This window comes from Bos indicus x Bos taurus, chromosome 29 (assembly GCF_003369695.1).
Source record: "Bos indicus x Bos taurus breed Angus x Brahman F1 hybrid chromosome 29, Bos_hybrid_MaternalHap_v2.0, whole genome shotgun sequence".
In the NCBI taxonomy this organism is placed as follows: Eukaryota; Metazoa; Chordata; class Mammalia; order Artiodactyla; family Bovidae; genus Bos; species Bos indicus x Bos taurus.
Genome location: NC_040104.1, coordinates 22,330,318 through 22,347,901, shown reverse-complemented (window position 1 = coordinate 22,347,901; position 17,584 = coordinate 22,330,318). Strand labels below are relative to the sequence as shown.

Sequence of the window (17,584 nt, the reverse complement as noted above, 5' to 3'; positions counted from 1 at the left end):
CACTTGAGTATGTCACGTCCTCTGCTAGTTTCTGTGGATCTGAAATTGAATAGAAAACTATTCTCAGTGTCCAGCCTGATGGTGGAAACAGCTGTTTAAACAAAACTTAGAGCAATATGGTAGGTGCTGAAAGAGATAGAAACTCATCATTCAGAAAGCATGGGCAAGAAAGGGTTTCCTCTAGAGAAGTCAGAGAGGACTTCCTGGAGGAGGTGACATTGGCAGTGAATCTCTGAATGAGTGTTACATGTCTAAGAAAATAGGCTCTTCCTGGAAGGATACAGGCCAAGATCTTTTTTTTTTTTTTTTTTTTTTAAGATTTTTTTCTTTTTTTTAATGTGGACTGTTTTTAAAGTCTTTATTGAATTTGTTACAACATTGCTTCTGCTTTATGTTTTTAGAGAGTTTTAGCCCCGAGGCATGTGGGATCTTAGCTCCCTGACCAGGGATCAAACCCTCATTCCCTGCACTGAAAGGCAAAGTCTTAACCACTGGACCATCAGGGATTTTCGTAGGCCAAACTCTTGAGCCTGGCACGTGGGGCCACAGCTGAGTCTGCACTGGAGTCACGGCCTCGTCTCCTCCATAAACTTCTCATTGGTTCCTGGATCACGCTGCTATTTCCTACCCTTGCAAATACCACATCCTCTGTCTGGACCGCCCTCCTCCCCACCCCTCAGTGTCCCCTCCACCCCAGGATGGCCCTGTGCCCTCTTTTGAGCTCCATATTACCCTCCTGACAGACTAGCTCACTGTCACGGTTGTGTGACCCCCTCCAAACCAGGACCCCTCTGGGGACAAACAGTCTTAACCCCGTCATTCTTGCTGCTGTGTGATATCAGCAGACCTCTCACGTGGTGGACATTCAATGTATTTTTTTTTTTTTTTTCGGTCAAACTACACAATTTTTGAGATCTTAGTTCCCTGACTAGAGATCGAACCCGTGCCTCCTGCAGGGGAAGCGCGGAGTCCTAACCACTGGAAGGGAAGTCCCTCAACATACTTCTGCTGGACTGAGCTGAGCCTGGGCTGGAGGGGAGAAGAGGACTTTTGTGGTTGGGAAGACCCACCAGCATGAGAGTGGCTGGAAACAGCAGCTGAGCAGCCCTGGTGGAATGAGCTGTAGACTGAGGTCAGGTCCCTCAGGAGGTGGCGTCAAGGAAACAGTAGCTCCCGGGCTGTGGAGTGTGGGTGGGGCACACAAGGGGCCCTTACAATGGGCTGTGAGGAAAGGCTGAGCCTGCTAAGAGACATAAGCCCTGGGGGCCATCTGTGCACGTGAGGGTCGTGGCCAGAGACCCACGTGGGGCGCCTTGGAGCAGGAATTGGTCACAGGGTTGCAGGAACATCACTGCCTGCTCCCTGCACGCCTGGCCTGCCGATCGCCCAGCCTGGCCACCTGGTTGGAGGGCTCTTCCTAAACCTGGAACGAAGCACTCCCTACCAGATTGATAATAACAAAAATAAAATAATAATAATGGCGGCAAGCGGTTTTTGAACACTCTGCACCAGGCATTGTGCTAAACACTTGGCATGTGTGTCCTATTCAGTCCTCTCTGGGGCAGGGGGAGGTTTATTAGTATTATCCCTATTTTACAGATACAGTCAGTGAGGCACAGAGGGTGCCCCAGCTGGCAAGAAGCAGAACCAAGATTCAAACCCTGGCATTGAGAATTACATGCAAAGGAGGGGTTTGTTTTTTGTGCTCACTCGCTTCAGTCAGGTCCAACTCTCATAGCCCCATGGACTGTAGCCCGCCAGGCTCTTCTGCCCATGGAATTTTCCAGGCGAGAATACTGGAGTGGGTTGCCATTTCCTCCTCCAGGGGATCTTCCCAACCTGGGGATAGAACCCTCGTCTCTTGTGTCTCCTGCTTTGGTAGGTGGGTTCTTCACCACTAGCTCCACTTGGGAAGCCCAGAAGGGAAGGTATAGTCCATTCACGTAGGGGAGTCGCCTCGGGGTGCTCAGTGTGCTTGAGGGTGCCTGGAGTGCAAGGGGGTGAGTGTGCGTGAGTGTGTGTGTTTGTGTGCATGGTTGAAAGAAAGAGAGAGGTGGGTGCAGAGAGAGGGGTTTTAGTGACTGCTGATGTCAGGTGTTATTTGTCCGGACAGGACATACCCAGATCCAAACAGGCAGAGCCCCAGATTTCACCTCTGCAGGGAAACCTGAAAACAAAACAAAGGCTCCAGACCCAGGGAAAGCTTCCTGGGACCCGGACACATGGCGGGCATCTAATATGTGTTAGATGACTCACAAAGATAGACACATTTCTGACCTAGGGGTGGGAAGATGAAATTCTGAGCTCTAGCAGATTGCAGCGTGTGGCCCTGGGCGAGTCTTGTCCTCGCTCTAGTCCGTGGCTCCCTCCTCCCGGAAATGAAGGTGATGGTAATAGATGCTTATTTCAGCCCCGGGCTGAAACTTGGCTGCACAAGTTGCAAGCCCGAGCTCAAAGATAGCAGCCTGCTCAGGCTTCCTCCGGGGCCCTGGCCTGGCTCTGGCCCACGAAGCTTTTGTTTGGAGTCAGATCAGATGCTGCCAGTCCACTGAGGGAGGTGGGAGGACTGGAAAAAGACCACAGGCAGTGAGGACAGAGGGCAGAGAGAAAAACATCTCAGCTCATATTGGATGTCTCAGGGATGCAAGACCCTCCAGTCCATATCCCCTGGGGAAAGGGGGGCGGCCAGGCCATCCTTCCCCTTGGGTCCATCAGACAAAAGGTCCTAAACTCTCACTGCCCAGGACCCTGGCATAGGGACAGTGCCTCCAGAGCGGGACTGACTCCTGCGTGCAGGAAGGAACGTGGCATCTGATTTCACTTCCCACAGCTGCTAGCATAACGTCGATATTTTTTTGTGGTTGCAGACAGAGTAAAGAGAGAATAAAGTGTTGAATTGTTTGGCATTATCAAGGATTTCAGCTCCCCAGGACTCCTGCATAAAGAGATGGAAATAGAACCGCCGGAGCCAAGAAACACATAGAAGTATATGAATTTATTACATATTATCTTTCCTCCTTCCAAACAGCCCTGGAAATGTCAAAAGATCATCTATTGTTTCATTGCAGGCTTTGGGTTTGGGGGGCTCTGGGCTGAAGCATGAGACGGGCACTAGGAGAAGAAGATACACATGTTTTCCCAGGGCCAGCTTTCTCATTCTTTCCTTTCTGGGTGTGAGTTTCACAGATGGATTGGCTGATATTTAGGCCAGAGCAAGCACGAGATCACACATTTGCACGCTTGTAAATGTGTCAGTGCCTACTGTGTGCAGGGCTCTGAGTGTGGTGCTACTGGAGATCCCAGGGCTGGTGTGAGGGGCTCCGGGCCCAGTGCTGATGGTCCACTATGTGGTCATAGCATCTTGGATGCAGCTAGCTCCGTCTGCCTGGAGAATCCAGAGAGAGGCTGGCTGTGATGCCTGGAGGAGATCCAGGAAGGCTTCCCAGAGAAAGTGACATCCAAGCTGGACCTTGAAGGAGGAGTAGGCTTTCTGCTGGCCCAGGAGGGGAGCACCAGCATCGCAGGCACAGAGAAGATAGCAGGATGGCAGGAGCTGAAAGGCCACACCCAGGCATCAGACCTAGAAGTTGGGCCTAAAGGGCAGAGGGTACCTGAGTCCAGAGCTGCCCCAGCCCCTGGCCACCCATTGAGTAACTGAGGCCGTGTCTGATAAGAGATCTGTTTTGTTCTCTCCCTGATGCTGCAGTTGTTCAACCTCTCAGTCATGTCTGACTCTTTGCAACCCCATGGACTGCAGCACTCCAGGCTTCCCTGTCCTTCACCATCTCCAGGAGTTTGCACAAACTCATGTTTGTTGAATCAGTGATGCCATCCAATCATCTCATCCTCTGTCACGCCCTTCTCCTGCCCTCAATCTTTCCCAGCATCAGGGTCTTTTCTAATGAGTCAGCTCTTCTCATCCAGTGGCCAAAGTATTGGAGCTTCAGCTTCAGCATCAGTCCTTCCAATGCATATTCAGGATTGATCTCCTTTAGGATGGATTGGTTTGATCTCCTTGCTGTCCAAGGGATTTTCAAGAGTCTTCTCCAGCACCACAGCTCGAAAGCATCAATTCTTCAGTGCTCAACCTTTTTTACGGTCTATCTCTCACATCTGTACATGACTACTGGAAAAACCATGGCTTTGACCTTATGGACCTTTGTCGGCAAAGTGATGTCTCTGCTTTTCAGAGACTAGACACTGTCTAGCCTCTGATGCTGATATGGGTGTGGTTCTCCACCTGTGGCACTCCCACTGACCACCTGGCCCCACTGCCTTCAGCAGGCTGGGCTTGCAGCTGGACTCAGAGCCCTCCAGGAGGAAGCTGGCCTCTAACTCACTCCCCAGCTGCCCTCCTCAGGCTGGAGAGAGGCCCACTAGTGGGGAACTCTTGGCCACCCCGTGTACAGGGACGCCACAGGGCAGAGGAGATTGGGGTAACCCTCCAGGGTCAAGGCCCTCGAGGCTTCCACTGCCAGGAGCCATCAGTCTCGTGTACACACGATGCCTGACAAAGAAGCAGGACATGCAGGTGGGCCAGGAGCTCCCACCCCCAGCTTTTCCTCTTTGACTGGACACCCCCTCAATGGGATCTTCAGGATCCCCTCCTCCCAGCCCTCCCCACCTCTCTTTCACCAGGAGGTCACAGAAGTCAGGGGATGTCTGAGTTTTGAGAGACCTTGAGGGCCGCAGAAGCCTTTGGTACAGTGTGGTTGTCCAGCTTCAACCTGAACCCCCAGCTCTAACCCGGCTCCTCAGCCCACAAGGTGCCCTTTTCAGGGCTGGTGGACTCTTCCTTTCACCCACCTGAAGACTTCCGCCAATGGCTTCCTCCTAAACAGGGAGGTTTGTGAGCGGCCAGTTGTCCAGAGGTCAGGCTTTGTCAACTCCAGGCTCTAGAAGGGACAGGCCGAGGGGGCCCAAGTGTTTGCCTGGTTTCTGCAGCAACTAACTTGTTGCCGCCGTGCTGGGTGCGGAGAGCCGGGCAGAAGACTCCTTCCACCCGGACGGCTATGTCTCCCATCTTCCAAAACCTTAATCCCCACGGGGGTGCGAGGACCCCAGCCCTGGAAATAAGCATAACCTTAGTCGCTTACCTTGGGAGTCTGCTTTTCAGTTTTCTTCTCCTGTTTGCAGTTGTTTCCTTGTGAGCCTCAGACTCCCCTGAGGGGTAAGGAGAACAAGCATTGCCTCACCATCACTTTTATAGATGAGCACATGGGGGCCCAGCCCGGGTGCCGTGTCTGAGTGCATACAGCTCATTTGTGGAGAGCTGGCACTGGGCCCCAGCCTCTCTACTGCGCCCCCAGGGAGGCCTCAGGCCCTGGAAAAGGGGCAAGGGCAGCGGTGGGTCCTTCCCCGCCCAGAGCCAGCACCAGTCTAGAGACTCCACACCTGGCCTCGGCCTCCCCTGCCCTGATTCAGGAAGTCTGGCGCCCGGGCCTCTGAGATGCCTCCCATCCTCAAGGCTCCTGCTTTATCAGAAAACTGCTGCTTAAACATTTCTCCTTCTGCTTTGGGGAAACGTTGACAGAAATGGAGGACAGAGCTGAATCAGCATTGCAGAACCGTGGGAAGAATTGAGCCTCCATGTAGGAACAGGCATTAGGAAGGTGACACAGAGAAAAACCCCATCTCTACCCCTTACCACCAGAGGATGAGGAGGCCGGTGGGTGAGAGTAGGTGCAGGGGTCCTCACCTGCACGATAACATGGTAACGTGTTCACTGCCTAACTCTCTACCCGCCCTCCATCCACACTCCCTCCCTGCTGCCTCAAGATGGACATGAGCAGCCTGTCTGAATTAGGGGCTCTGTTGTTGTTGTTCAGATGCTCAGTCATGTCCATCTCTTAGAAACCCCATGGACTGCAGCACACCAGGCTTCCCTGTCCTTCACCATCTCCTGGAGCTTGCTCAAATTCATGTCCATTGAGTTGGTGATGCCATCCAACCATCTCATCCTCTGTCGTCCCCTTCTCCCCCTGCCTTCAACCTTTCCCAGCGTCAGGGTCTTTTCCAGTGAATCAGCTCTTCGCATCAGGTGGCCAAAGTATTGGAGCTTCAGCTTTAGCATCAGTCCTTTCAGTGAATATTCAGGGTTGATTTCCTTTAGGATTGACTGGTTTGATCTCCTTGCTGTCCAAGGGACTCTCAAGAGTCTTCTCCAACACCACAGTTCAAAAGCATCAATTCTTCAGTGCTCAGCCTTCTTTAGGAGCTTAATGCAGGCCAATCCCACAGGCTTCCTGAAGAATGCAGGGAGGTTGCTGGACTCTTGGAATGGCAAGGGAAATGGTTGGAAGGGACCCTCATCACCAGTGGAGAGCGAGTGTACGTATGGGAGCTTGGCTGCCTGGTGGAGCCAGAGAATGGCTCTGAATCTCCACAGGGAGGGCCCCTCAGAAACGGGTTTGCTTGGGTAGAGACCAGAAGGAGCCGGTGCCCTGGACTGTGGCCCCAGCCCCAGGGACCTGTCTCGCCCAGCTCTGGCCCTGAAAGAAAGACTTTCCATTCCCCTTCCCAGGAAACCCCCTCACTTACGGGAAACTGGGTGTTATCTTAAGGTCTGTAAATGGCCTGCCTGCTTTTCCAGCTGGAGCTGTTCATTCAGGACAATTAGCATGCAGTTTAGAGCTCGAATGGAACATATGGCGGGGGGTCCCCAGGAACGAGAATATGGCATCCTGAGAAGAAGGGGAGTGGCCTAGCTAGGAGCTGAGGGGTGTTTGGAAAGGGGGTGCTCTAAGCAAGTACCCCTGCTCTCTGTGGGAGGGAGCAGAAGTGTGGACTTGCACACACGCCTTCTGCATCCCAGATCATGACTGCATCCGATGTCCCTTAAGCCGGCATTTTGTCAGGAGAGTGGAACAGCCCCATGAGCCTGGGGGATGTCCTCCTCTAGGCAGCTTCAGGGTAGATGCCCAGGGTCTCTGTTGGGTAAAGATGGGGATCCTGAGGAGCTCCTATTTATCCAGACATCCCTGGATGTTCATTCATTCCCTAAATACTGAAAATACTGATGGCAGGGGCTACTCTGTGCCAAGAACCATCCCAGGTATTAGAGAGAGACATTGTGGAGGTAACAAGCCAAGACCCCTGCCCTCGTGGTGTTTCCACTCTAGCATGGAACCTCACATGTGGCACAGCGGTCAGTTGCAGGTTTGCCTTCCCAACTGACAAGGTCGGCACTGTGATTGCCTTTTTACATGCAAGCAAATGGAAACTCAGAGTTTGTAAAAACCTGTCCAAGTTCTCCGAGCTAGGAAGAGGCATGGTCTGGATCTAAACCCATTGGCCCCATGCCCATGGCGCTCACCTAGCCTCAGGGGCAGACAAGACACCCCAGCCCACACGGCCAGCCTCCAGGTGGTCTGCGCGGCCGTAGGATCACCGACTCCGGCGCAGGGAGGTGTACGGATTGCTCTGGCTTCGCTTTCCCGGAGGAAAAATGGCTCCTGGAGATTTAGTGACCTGCCTAAGGTCATCTCCAGTCACACTGTCATCCAAGAGGAGCCAGGCAGTTTTTTCTAGGGAACCATGCTAGCTTGTCAGTTCTTCTCAGCACTCCCGCAGCTGTGTTCCCGTTAAGATCCAGCCCCCTGCCAGCTCCAGAGGCCAGGGACCCCCCTATTCAGGTCCCCCTGCCCTGCCTGTCCCGGGTCAGAGGGACCCACGGGCTGGACAGGGACTGACTCCCCTGGGCCAGGATCTGGAGGCTCCAGGGAGGGGCCCGCCAAGCAGTGTGGCTGTGCCACCCCCAGCCCGAGTTTGTGCTTGAAGCAATGACTGTAAACAGGTGTCAGGTGTCTTGCAGGGTCAGGAGCTAAACAGTACTCTTGTCTGGAAGAAAAATTGCAGTAACAGCATCAGGGCAACTGCAGAGGTGAAGCAGGGGTGCGGGCATGCGGGGGAGAGGAGAGGCAAACTGACCGTTGTGCAGCAGTTATGAGACTTAAATTGAAGCCTAGGGCAGGTAAAGAACAGAGCTATAAATCCAGCCTCCTGAAGGAAGATTCTGGAGATAGGAGACACGAGTTCACTTAAAATATGTCTGAGATGAGAACCAAAGATCGTTATTTTTGAGTAAGGATATAAAATGCTAAACACTGCCTTTATTAGTCCTTTCTAAAAGCCAGGTGTAAAATACTGCCATTCCCAAGATCGTGTTTTTCCTTTTTTTGTCTTTTAATGGCAGAAATTAAAATCTCCTTAAGCCATTAGCCATCACTCCTCAAGGTGAGCCCGCAAAGCGGTTGTGCCAGGGACCCCTCCCCTCACCCAGGGGGCAAGCTGGCCGCCCCCCTAAGCCTCGCACACCTTTCCCCAGCCCTCCCTGGCTGGCACCAAGTGCCCGCCTGGCAGCAGGTGGCTGAAAAGACTGAGAAGTTTTATGGGTCTGCCCCAGTAGACCCTGTCTCCCACCAGTCGCCAATTTGGCCGGTTGCTTCCTGCTCACAAATACCTAATGCTGAAGATATTCGGCCCCTGGAGCATGGCCAGGTGGGCCTTCCTGAGGGTGAGCAGCTCACTGGCTCAGTCCGGGGTACTCTCAGATGGCACTTCTGCTCCCCATGCCAGCTCTCTTTCTTCCTTCCCACCCTGTCTTTCTTCCTTTTCTTTTTTCTTTTCTTTCCATCAAAGGCTGATGCTACCAGAGAAAAAGTTCATAAAAATGTTATGTCCACCATAAAACCCCTAATGTGGCATTCTGCATGATCCATGCATTAACATTAACATTTCCCAGACAGTTATTGTGAGATAATGGTCCCAGCCATAATTCAGCGGCAGCGTTCCTTCGAGCAAATGTTATGGAGGAATAAATGACTTGCCGAGTGTGCTGCTGCATTGGGGGTGGGGGGAGGTGAGCAGCTCGAAAATGCAGACTCTGGACCTTAGAGACCCCAGCATGGCTGCAGAGGGGTCTGGGGCTCATTCTAAGTCTGACCACGGACTCTCTATGGACCACGAGGCCAAGCCCTTTACATTCTGTCCCTGTTCTCCACAGTCCCCATCCTTCTTCTGAGGGCTATATTAGGAGGATTGGCCAGGGAAAAGGATGCGAGGCACCCACTCACATGCAGGGCTGAGAGGGTGATGAGCGGTTTCGGTACCTTGACCAGCAGCATCCTTCTTTCCATCACTCCCCCTGCGGCCCCAGCACACCACCCTCACCTCTGGTGCAGCACTTACCACCTTGGGTTTTCATTATCTGTTTACATGGCTGTGTCCCCTGCTCTAACCGTGCCCTCCATATAAGCAGCAAACACATCTTAGTCTTTTTGGTAACCTAGCCTGTAGCAGATGCTCATTATGTGTTGGTTAAAAGTGGGGAAGCATGGATGGGTGGAAGGATAGGTAGATGGATGGATAGTTGGATGAGGGAGAGCAACAGAAAAAGATCCAGAAATGAAAGCAGGCCATTAGATGAACAGGGTTTGACGTATGTGATAAAGGAGGAAATACCTGAAACAACATTTACGGAGGAAAATCATAAGCGTGTGGGCTCAAATGGGCCTTCGGGGCTTGCCACCGTGCTCCTTTCACTCGTTCTGAACAGGATACCTAGAGGGTTGGGTTCAGCTCTCTACCACCTGTCATCTTGCCACTGACACGCAGGCTAGTCATATACAAGAGAACCTTTCTCTATTCTCAAGGAGCTTGCTTCCTAGTGCAGGGGACACAGGAGGCACAGAATTGACCTAGTGGGTGAGTCCGCAAAGTGGTTGTGCCAGGGACCCCTCGCCTCACCCAGGGGTCAAGCTCACGAGGGGTGCCGCCGTGGGAAACGTCCTCAACTGGGAGACTAAAGGGTGGGACAAAGGATCCGGGCCTTGGAGGATGAACAAAACCAGAAAAGGCAAACCTGGAGGCCAGGGAGAACATTCGAGAAGAGGGAGCCATGTTGGCGAAGGCACAGAGATGGCTGGAAATAAGGATCCCTCGCAGATGCTTAATTCGTATCCCCAGGTGTTGAGCGCACGATCCCGGGAGACCATTTGGCTCTTAGGTCGGCCTTCCTTAGAACCTACCCCTTTTCTGCTCCTTGCTGCTCCCTCCTGACCAGTTATCAGCCTGTGGTCACGCTCTCAGCCGCGTGGCTGGCTCTCTGGCTTGTGCCCAGGCTGGGCCCTGCCAGCTCCACGGATGGCAGCTTCTCTGCTACCTCTGCCCAATCCCGCTCAGCCCCGGGGGAAGGTGCAGCAGGAGCCCACCTTCCTTCCTGAAGTGCTGGCAGCGGGGGATCTCTGTGAGGAGCAAAAAGGAGCATGAGGGCTCTCTTCCAAATGCCACACATCCTGACGACTATGATCTTTCCCAAGAGCAGTGCCCAGAATGCATGACCAGATTTATTATGCCGGTGAAGGAGATGGCAACCTCTGCAATGCATTCAAGGGACCCTGGAGAGGCTTGGCCCCAATCAGAAACACCTTCCTCGCTCAGGGATCTCGTCATGTCTTAGAGCCGGTGGGGACCTCAGAGGTCAATGGGTTTAACCTGCCATACCATGAAGGTACCTCCAGCAGCAGACTTTTGTCCCCTTCCTAATAACTCCCGGGGAGGGCGGCTCTTCCTGCTGGGGCAGCTCTCGCTGGTAGAACACCCTCACGTGATGGGGAGATTTGTCTCTGTCACCTCCACCTCTCTGTCTCAGTTCTGTCCTCCAGGCAGCCCAGTGTGAAACCAACGTGTCCTCGGCATATGCTGCAGCTGCGTTGTGTGTGTGTGTGTGCTCAGTTGTGTCTGACTCTTTGCAAACCCTTGGACTGTAGCCCACCAGGCTCCTCTCTCCATGGGATTCTCCAGGCAAGAATACTGGAGTGGGTGCCATTTCCTCCTCCAGGGGATCTTCTCGACCCAGGGATGGAACTCCTGCACTCTTGCATTGCAGGCGGATTCTTTGCCACTGGGCCCCTTTACTACCTGGGAAGCCCCTCCTCTGCACAATGGCTCTAATTTAAATATTGAAGGTAATACGCACTCCTCTCCCCACGTCTTCTGTTCTGCAGGTGTCTACCTTTCTCTGGCATCCTAGCCTCCCTCCCCAGATGCACAGCTGATGATCAGGTCTCCCCTTCGGATGTAAACACAACCCTCCAAAGTGGTCTGAGCCATTACCCCCTTCACCTGGACTCGTAGGAGTGCAGCCTCAGATTGCAATTACCTTTTTATTGCTTTTGGCAGCCACATCATAACACTGGTACCTATTGAATTTTTTTTTCATATGTGATGCTTTTAAGCTCCATCTCCCTCACTTACACTGTCTGCATTTTACTCTCCCAGTATAACTTTATTTCTCTCTGTTCAACAGGCCTTGCTTTCAGCCTGTGTTTCCTGCCTCACACGCTTTAAATCTTAATTCTGTGTTTAAACACATTAAGTATCCCTTCCGTGCGTGGATGGTAGACACACCTTCTACAGTGGTATGCAAATTGTTGGTAACGATGCTCAACACCCCAAGCTGGTTATTTCAACATGAAAGACCTCCCTTCGTGCTGAAATCTACTAATCAATACTGACTGGGGACAATCACAATCTAGCTAAAAGTTCACCTACCACTTTCCCCATCCAACTTACTCCTTTTTAGTGAAACATAGCACACACACAATATCATGTTAGTTTCACGTGTGCTGCCTAGTGATGTGATATTTGCATGTATTACAAAATGCCTCCCATGGTAGGTCTGCTGCTGCTGCTGCTGCTAAGTCGATTCAGTCGTGTCCGACTCTGTGCGACCCCATAGACGCAGCCCACCAGGCTCCCCCATCCCTGGGATTCTCCAGGCAAGAACACTGGAGTGGGTTGCCGTTTCCTTCTCCAATGCATGAAAGTGAAAAGTGACAATGAAGTCGCTCAGTTGTGTCCGACGCTTAGCGACCCCATGGACTACAGCCTACCAGGCCCCTCCGTCCATGGGATTTTCCAGGCAAGAGTACTGGAGTGGGGTGCCATTGCCTTCTCCGATGGTAGGTCTAGTAACTGTTTATTTGTCCCCGTGCATCCAGCTTACACTTCCATCTTATCCCATCTTATCCTATCCAGACAGATATTGTGAAAGATGTCACAGAGCTTGCTAAAATCAAGATAGGTCTTGGAATCTTCCTTATCTACCAGCCTAGGGATTCTAAGTGTTTTTTAAGGGCCATAAAGTTAGTTTGATGTGATTGTTTTTCAATGAAACTATTCTGGTTTGGGGTCATCACTTATTTCTTTCATAAATATTCCAATTTGGAATTTTTGTTAGCAATGAATATCAGACTCACTCTCATGTCGCTTCCAGAATCTAATGTTTACCACTTTAAGAAAATACAACTTCTGGGACTTCCCTGGCAGTCCAGTGGTTAAGATCTCACCTTGCAATGCTGGGGCTGCTGGTTCAATCCCTGAAACTAAGATCTCACATACCTTTTAGCCAAAAAAAAAAAAAAAAAACCCAAAAACATAAAACAGAAGTAATATTGTAACAAATTCAATAAAGACTTTAAAAAATGATCCACATCAAAAAGATCTTTTTTTAAAAAAGAAAGACAACACAGCTTTTGCATCTTCCATCTCTAAAAATGATTTCTTTCCATCAGTTCACAAATAGATAGCAGTGGTTCTACAGTTCGAAGCTCTTTCCTTACTCTAAGATGTGATTTGCTTGTGTCTGCAGCCTTGATTTTATTTAAAGCTATAAGATGCTCATTTACCATCTCCTCACCTATCTCAAACTTGAAACCTTTATAAATCATTTTTCTGGTTTGATGATCACTGTCCTTGAAGAAAACAAAGCAAAGTGGGAGTTAAATCATTTGCTTTCCTTCTGTCATCTGTAACCTCCTCCGTCTGCCCCAGGCTGTAGCCGCCTTCATCCCTTATTTTTGTCTCTTTCTGTTTGCTTCAAGTATTGCTTTTTTTTTTAAGAGAGAGAAGAGAGGGAGCGTGTGAGGGAGGGGGTGTAGGGAGGAGAGTGTTTTCAGTCTCCACTTCATTCTAGTCTTTGGCCTTCCCAGTGCACTTCTAATGGGTTCAGGCTACTCTTGTGTCTTGTTTTTTGTTGATAAGCCCCTCCTTTCATCTTCTGCATGTGTGCTTCTAAGCCTTCGTGGAGCTCAGATTTGAAAATGCAGGCAAAAGATGCGATGTCCATTACATTTCTTATTCCCCATTAGAAAGACATAGGTCAAACCCTCCTCTCTTAAAAACATAATTAGCAATGAAATTCAGCCCAACCAATATTTCCTCTTTTGCTCAAGGCATAGTTCTAAATATAGTGGGTGATACAGAGGTGAGCAAGAATGTCCCCACGATGGACGCGGCAGACACGCAAATTACCAAAGCCGTAGACAGGATGAGATGAAGACGACAGTGCTGGCTTATACAAAGTGTTGCAGGAGTCCCCAAGGAAGAGGGACCATTTCTACCTGAGAAGATCAGGGAAAGATCATGCATGAGGTAGCATCTGAAGCGGTCATGGAAGGCTGGGGAGTGTATCAGAAATCAGAGATGCAGAGAAGGCTGTAAATTCCTTAGGGAGGCACAAAGGTGAAGAAACAGGATGGTGTTTGGGTAACAGCAGATGACTTTATGTAGCTGGACCACAGGGTGGACTGGGGTGGACTACACCCCCAGACAGGCATCCCAAGCTTTGTCCTCTACCATGGTGCCCCATCCCGACACTGGGCCGGGAGTTTGGGGGAGAGTGAATACATACATATGTATGGCTGAATCCCTTCGCTGTTCATCTGAAACTATCACAATATTGTTTGTTAATCAGCTATACCTCAATACAAAACAAAAAGTTAAAAAAAAAAACAAAACACTGAGCACAACACACTCTCAAATAAACTCATCAACACCTCCTCTGAACCTATTATTCCCCTGTTATCACTTCTCTCATCCACCTTTCTTGGTGACATCACCATCCTCCCAGTAAGGTGAACACTGAACTTAGAATCAAAAGATCTCCACATGAATCTTGGGTCTAGCTCTTCATTTCCCTGAGCATTTATTTCTTCTCTTTCGTTTTCTGTCCATTTTGGCTGTGCTGGGTCTTCTTGCAGCGTGCCGGAAGTGCACTGGGTGTGTCAGCTCTAGAGCACGCAGGCTCAGCAGTGGTGGTGGACATGTTCTCTAGTTGGGGCACTCAGACTCAGTTGTGGGATCTTAGTTTCCTGGCCAGGGATCGAACCTGGGCCCCCTGCATTGGGAGTACAGAGTCTTATCCATGGACCACCAGGGAAGTCCCTGAGCCTCTATTTCTTTATCTGTAAAGCGGGGGAACAGGGCCTAACTTCCCTCCCCACATAGGAGGGTCGTTAGGATGAGATGAGAAAACGTGGAAGGAACTGCTTTGCGAATGGTAGCACTGCAGGCAAGCGAGGGCACCGCCTCTCCGATGATGCTGGTCCCTCCCAGGGCTGGAGCCCAGGGTGGTAAGTTGTCAGGAATGAATCTGTGGTTTCCTGTGGGTGGTGCCCAATGCACTTGGCAGTTTAGAGACTCGTGAAGGGAACTGGGAAGGTGAGTGGGGCTGGGTGGGGAGGCCAGAGACAAAGGCAGAGATGTGCGCAAGGCCATTTGGAAGTCACAGACCCAAGCCCATTTCGGTTGGGGCTGTTTTTGAGACTCTTCAGAGCTGCGGGAGCTCACGCTGAGTGCTGGGCTCTGTGGGACGTCACCCTGCCATGCCTCCAGGAAGCAGGCTGTGAGGTGAATCAGGAATGTTCTCGGTGCCAGGCTGCAAGACTCCTAATGCGGAAAGGCAGGGCGTGGGAGGTGCGAAGGCAGGGCCTGAAGGTGCTCCAGGCCTCAGACAACTGCTGGTGCAGACACGTGCCCTGCCTGTCCACCTCCCGCCACATGCCGCACCCTGTGCGCCCTCTGGACACAGGGATGACAAAGCCACAGTCTCTGACCTCAGAGAAGGCCAGGGGAGATGCCAGAACTCTTAACCCAAGGCGATTAGTGCGTAACAGAGGAGTGCTCAGGGTCTCAGGAGCCACCAGCGGCCAGAGAGGAAGGATACTCAGCAAAGCCTTCAGCGGGAGAGAGTCCAGAGACATAGCATATGTGTCCAAGTAAATGAGGCCAGCATGGGTGTTCCAGGAAGAGTGGACAGCAGACTCAGAAGCACGGGGCACAGGGAAGTGTGCTGAGCGCCTAGAAATGCCTGTTTACACTGTGCGGTTGGATCACGGGGTGACGTGAGAGAGGGAAGAGACGGCAGAGCTGGGAGCATAGACAGTGTGGGTGGGAAGGAGAGAGTAAAGTACCTTAACAGTGAGATATCAGATGTGATGGAAAGGAGGTGAGAGAAGGGGGAGGAAGGAAGAAGAGGAGGTGAGGGTGTCTCCAGGTTTTCTTCTTTTCAAAAAAACCTTTTTTGTTTATTTGGGTCTTAGTCGTGGGGCATAGACTCTTAGTTGCTGCATGTGGGATCTTTGTTCCAGGACCAGGGATGGAAACTGGACCTCCTGCATTGGGAGCATGGAGTCTCAGCCACTGGACCACCAGGGAAGTCCCCAGGTTTCCTTCTTGAGTGACTGCAGCGACAATGATGCCATTCATCCAGAATGAGGAACAAACGTGGGGAGCGTGGGCAGAGTGGAGACGGTGGGGCTCATGGCTGGGCGTGGTTGAGTTTGGGGTAGAGGGTGGCATGGAGTATCTGGACCACATCCCACCTCCTTCAGTCGTGCACCTAAGTCCTGCTGTCCCGAGTAGAATCAGCTGCACTAGAGCCCCTGAGGGCAGAGACTAGATCCCACTCACCTCTGTACCCAGTTCTGGCATGTAGCATGAGCCCTCCACGGTTACACGCTATCTCTTTATCTTCTCTGCCTGAGTTTCTTCACACACTCAAGAATGCCTTTAAAGGCATTCTTTAAAGCAGACAAACCCAGTGATTCCAGTCTGTGCCCCTACCAGGCTTGGGGTACGGAGTGTGCTGCTCGACCCTGGAGTCTATGCTGTCTCGTTTGGTAGCCACCAGACACATGTGTCTATTAAAATTAAAAGGAAATTAAATTACTAATCAGTTACTCAGTTGCAACAACCACAATGCAAGTGCTTACTAGCCATGTGGTGTCTCCGGTATTGATACAATGAAGAGAGGAGATCTTGCTGCAGAGAGTTCTGGGGGAGGTGCACATAAGCATCACCTCACTGGGTCTCCAAAGGTTAACAAGGTCATGTGTGTAAAGCTGGACGAGACAGCTGGCTCACGGGAACCTTCAATAAACTTCAGCTGCAATATTCACAGTGAACGGGGCGACAGTCCAAGATGAAAAGCCACAGGTGCCTGTGAGTGCCAATATGACAGTCCCTGGCTTTGGGAACGATAAATATTCATGTCAGGGAGAGCTGACAGGACCTCAGCATGCGCTTTGAGGATTTTGGGGGTGATGCGAGAGGCGCTTCCTCAGGAACCTCCGGAAAGAGGCACTTGGGGGACCTCAGATGATCTCGGGAAAACTGCGGGGCGGTGCCTATGGTGACATCATTTCCTTGTGGATCTGGGTGTGGGTTGGGTCTGGGTCCCAGACTGTAGCAGATGGGCTGGGACCTGGGAGTGGGAGGGGAGTGGGGCCCCTGGCTCCAAAGTCCATCTGCGGTGCAATAGCGGGAAAGGCATGGAGCACGCGTCCAGATGGCCTGGCGATGTCTCTTCCTGAGCGCGTGCTGCGTCTCTGCAGGTTCCTGCCCCTCTTTTGTGCCCTGCGTGTCTGGGGCCAAATGAACAGGATCTGTCACTGACCTGGGAGTCTGCAGGGAGGGTGGAGGGGTTGTGGCTGGAGTTCCCCCGGGCAGCTGGGACAGAGAAGGAGGTAGTGATGCTGGGAGGCTCCTGTTCTCAGGGGCTATCACAGCAAGCCTCATCTTCCATCCCTGAGCTGGGCACCAGCCCGGACCAGAAGACAGAGATTTCCCAACAAGGAGGTCCCAAGGTCCCCCAGCCCAGCAGACAGCCCTAGCTGAGGACTTCTGATAGACAGACATGGGCTTATCCCTGATCCGCTGCTTCCCTGAAGGCAAAAGGAGAATATTCGCCTTGGCTGGGCAGGAGGAGTGGGGAGGGCAGTCTGGTGTACTGGGAAAGCCCCAGGCCTCTGGACTCCAGCCTGGACATGTTCTCTCACTGACACTCCGTGTGGCTGCAGAGTCAAGTCCCTCCAATCCAGGGGCTGGACAGGTCATCTGGAAGTCCGTCTAGCTCCCTGTTCTACCACGGTGTGTGGAGGTGGCAAGGACAGGGTGGGAGTGGGCTGCAGTTTTCCTTGGGCTGAGACCTGCTCACAGACTGAGATTGTCTTCTCAGCGGAGGGGCCCTGTGCAGCTCTCCACCCGGCCGCCTCCCTCCTCTGCTTCCTAGCAGGATGGATTGAGGCAGTGTGGAGAAATCCGAATAACTAATCAGAGTCCTCATTAACCCCCTGCCGGGATGCTCAAACATTCACTTTGCTGTTTGTGAAGCAGAAAAAAAACCCTCTCCCTACATTAAAATTGATACGTTATTAATCCCTGTGCTCCTGACCTGGGGGCCCGCTCGCCCCATCCTGCCTGAGGCCCAGCGGCTTGGTCGCTACCTCGGGCCACTTGCACT

At 51.8% G+C, this 17,584-nt stretch overlaps 1 protein-coding gene across 4 annotated transcripts in view; it reads left to right on the top strand.

The window, feature by feature from the left end:
* PKNOX2 (PBX/knotted 1 homeobox 2) overlaps positions 1–17,584 on the top strand; it is a 298,614-nt gene that overhangs the window by 154,254 nt on the left and 126,776 nt on the right. The window contains exon 1 of one of the 4 annotated variants that reach the window (XM_027532933.1): positions 15,468–15,594. The exons of the other annotated variants lie outside the window; for them this stretch is intronic. The gene's annotated coding sequence lies outside the window, so the exon portion shown is untranslated. Of the gene's footprint in view, positions 1–15,467; positions 15,595–17,584 lie in introns of those variants that run through there. 4 annotated transcript variants of the gene reach the window in all.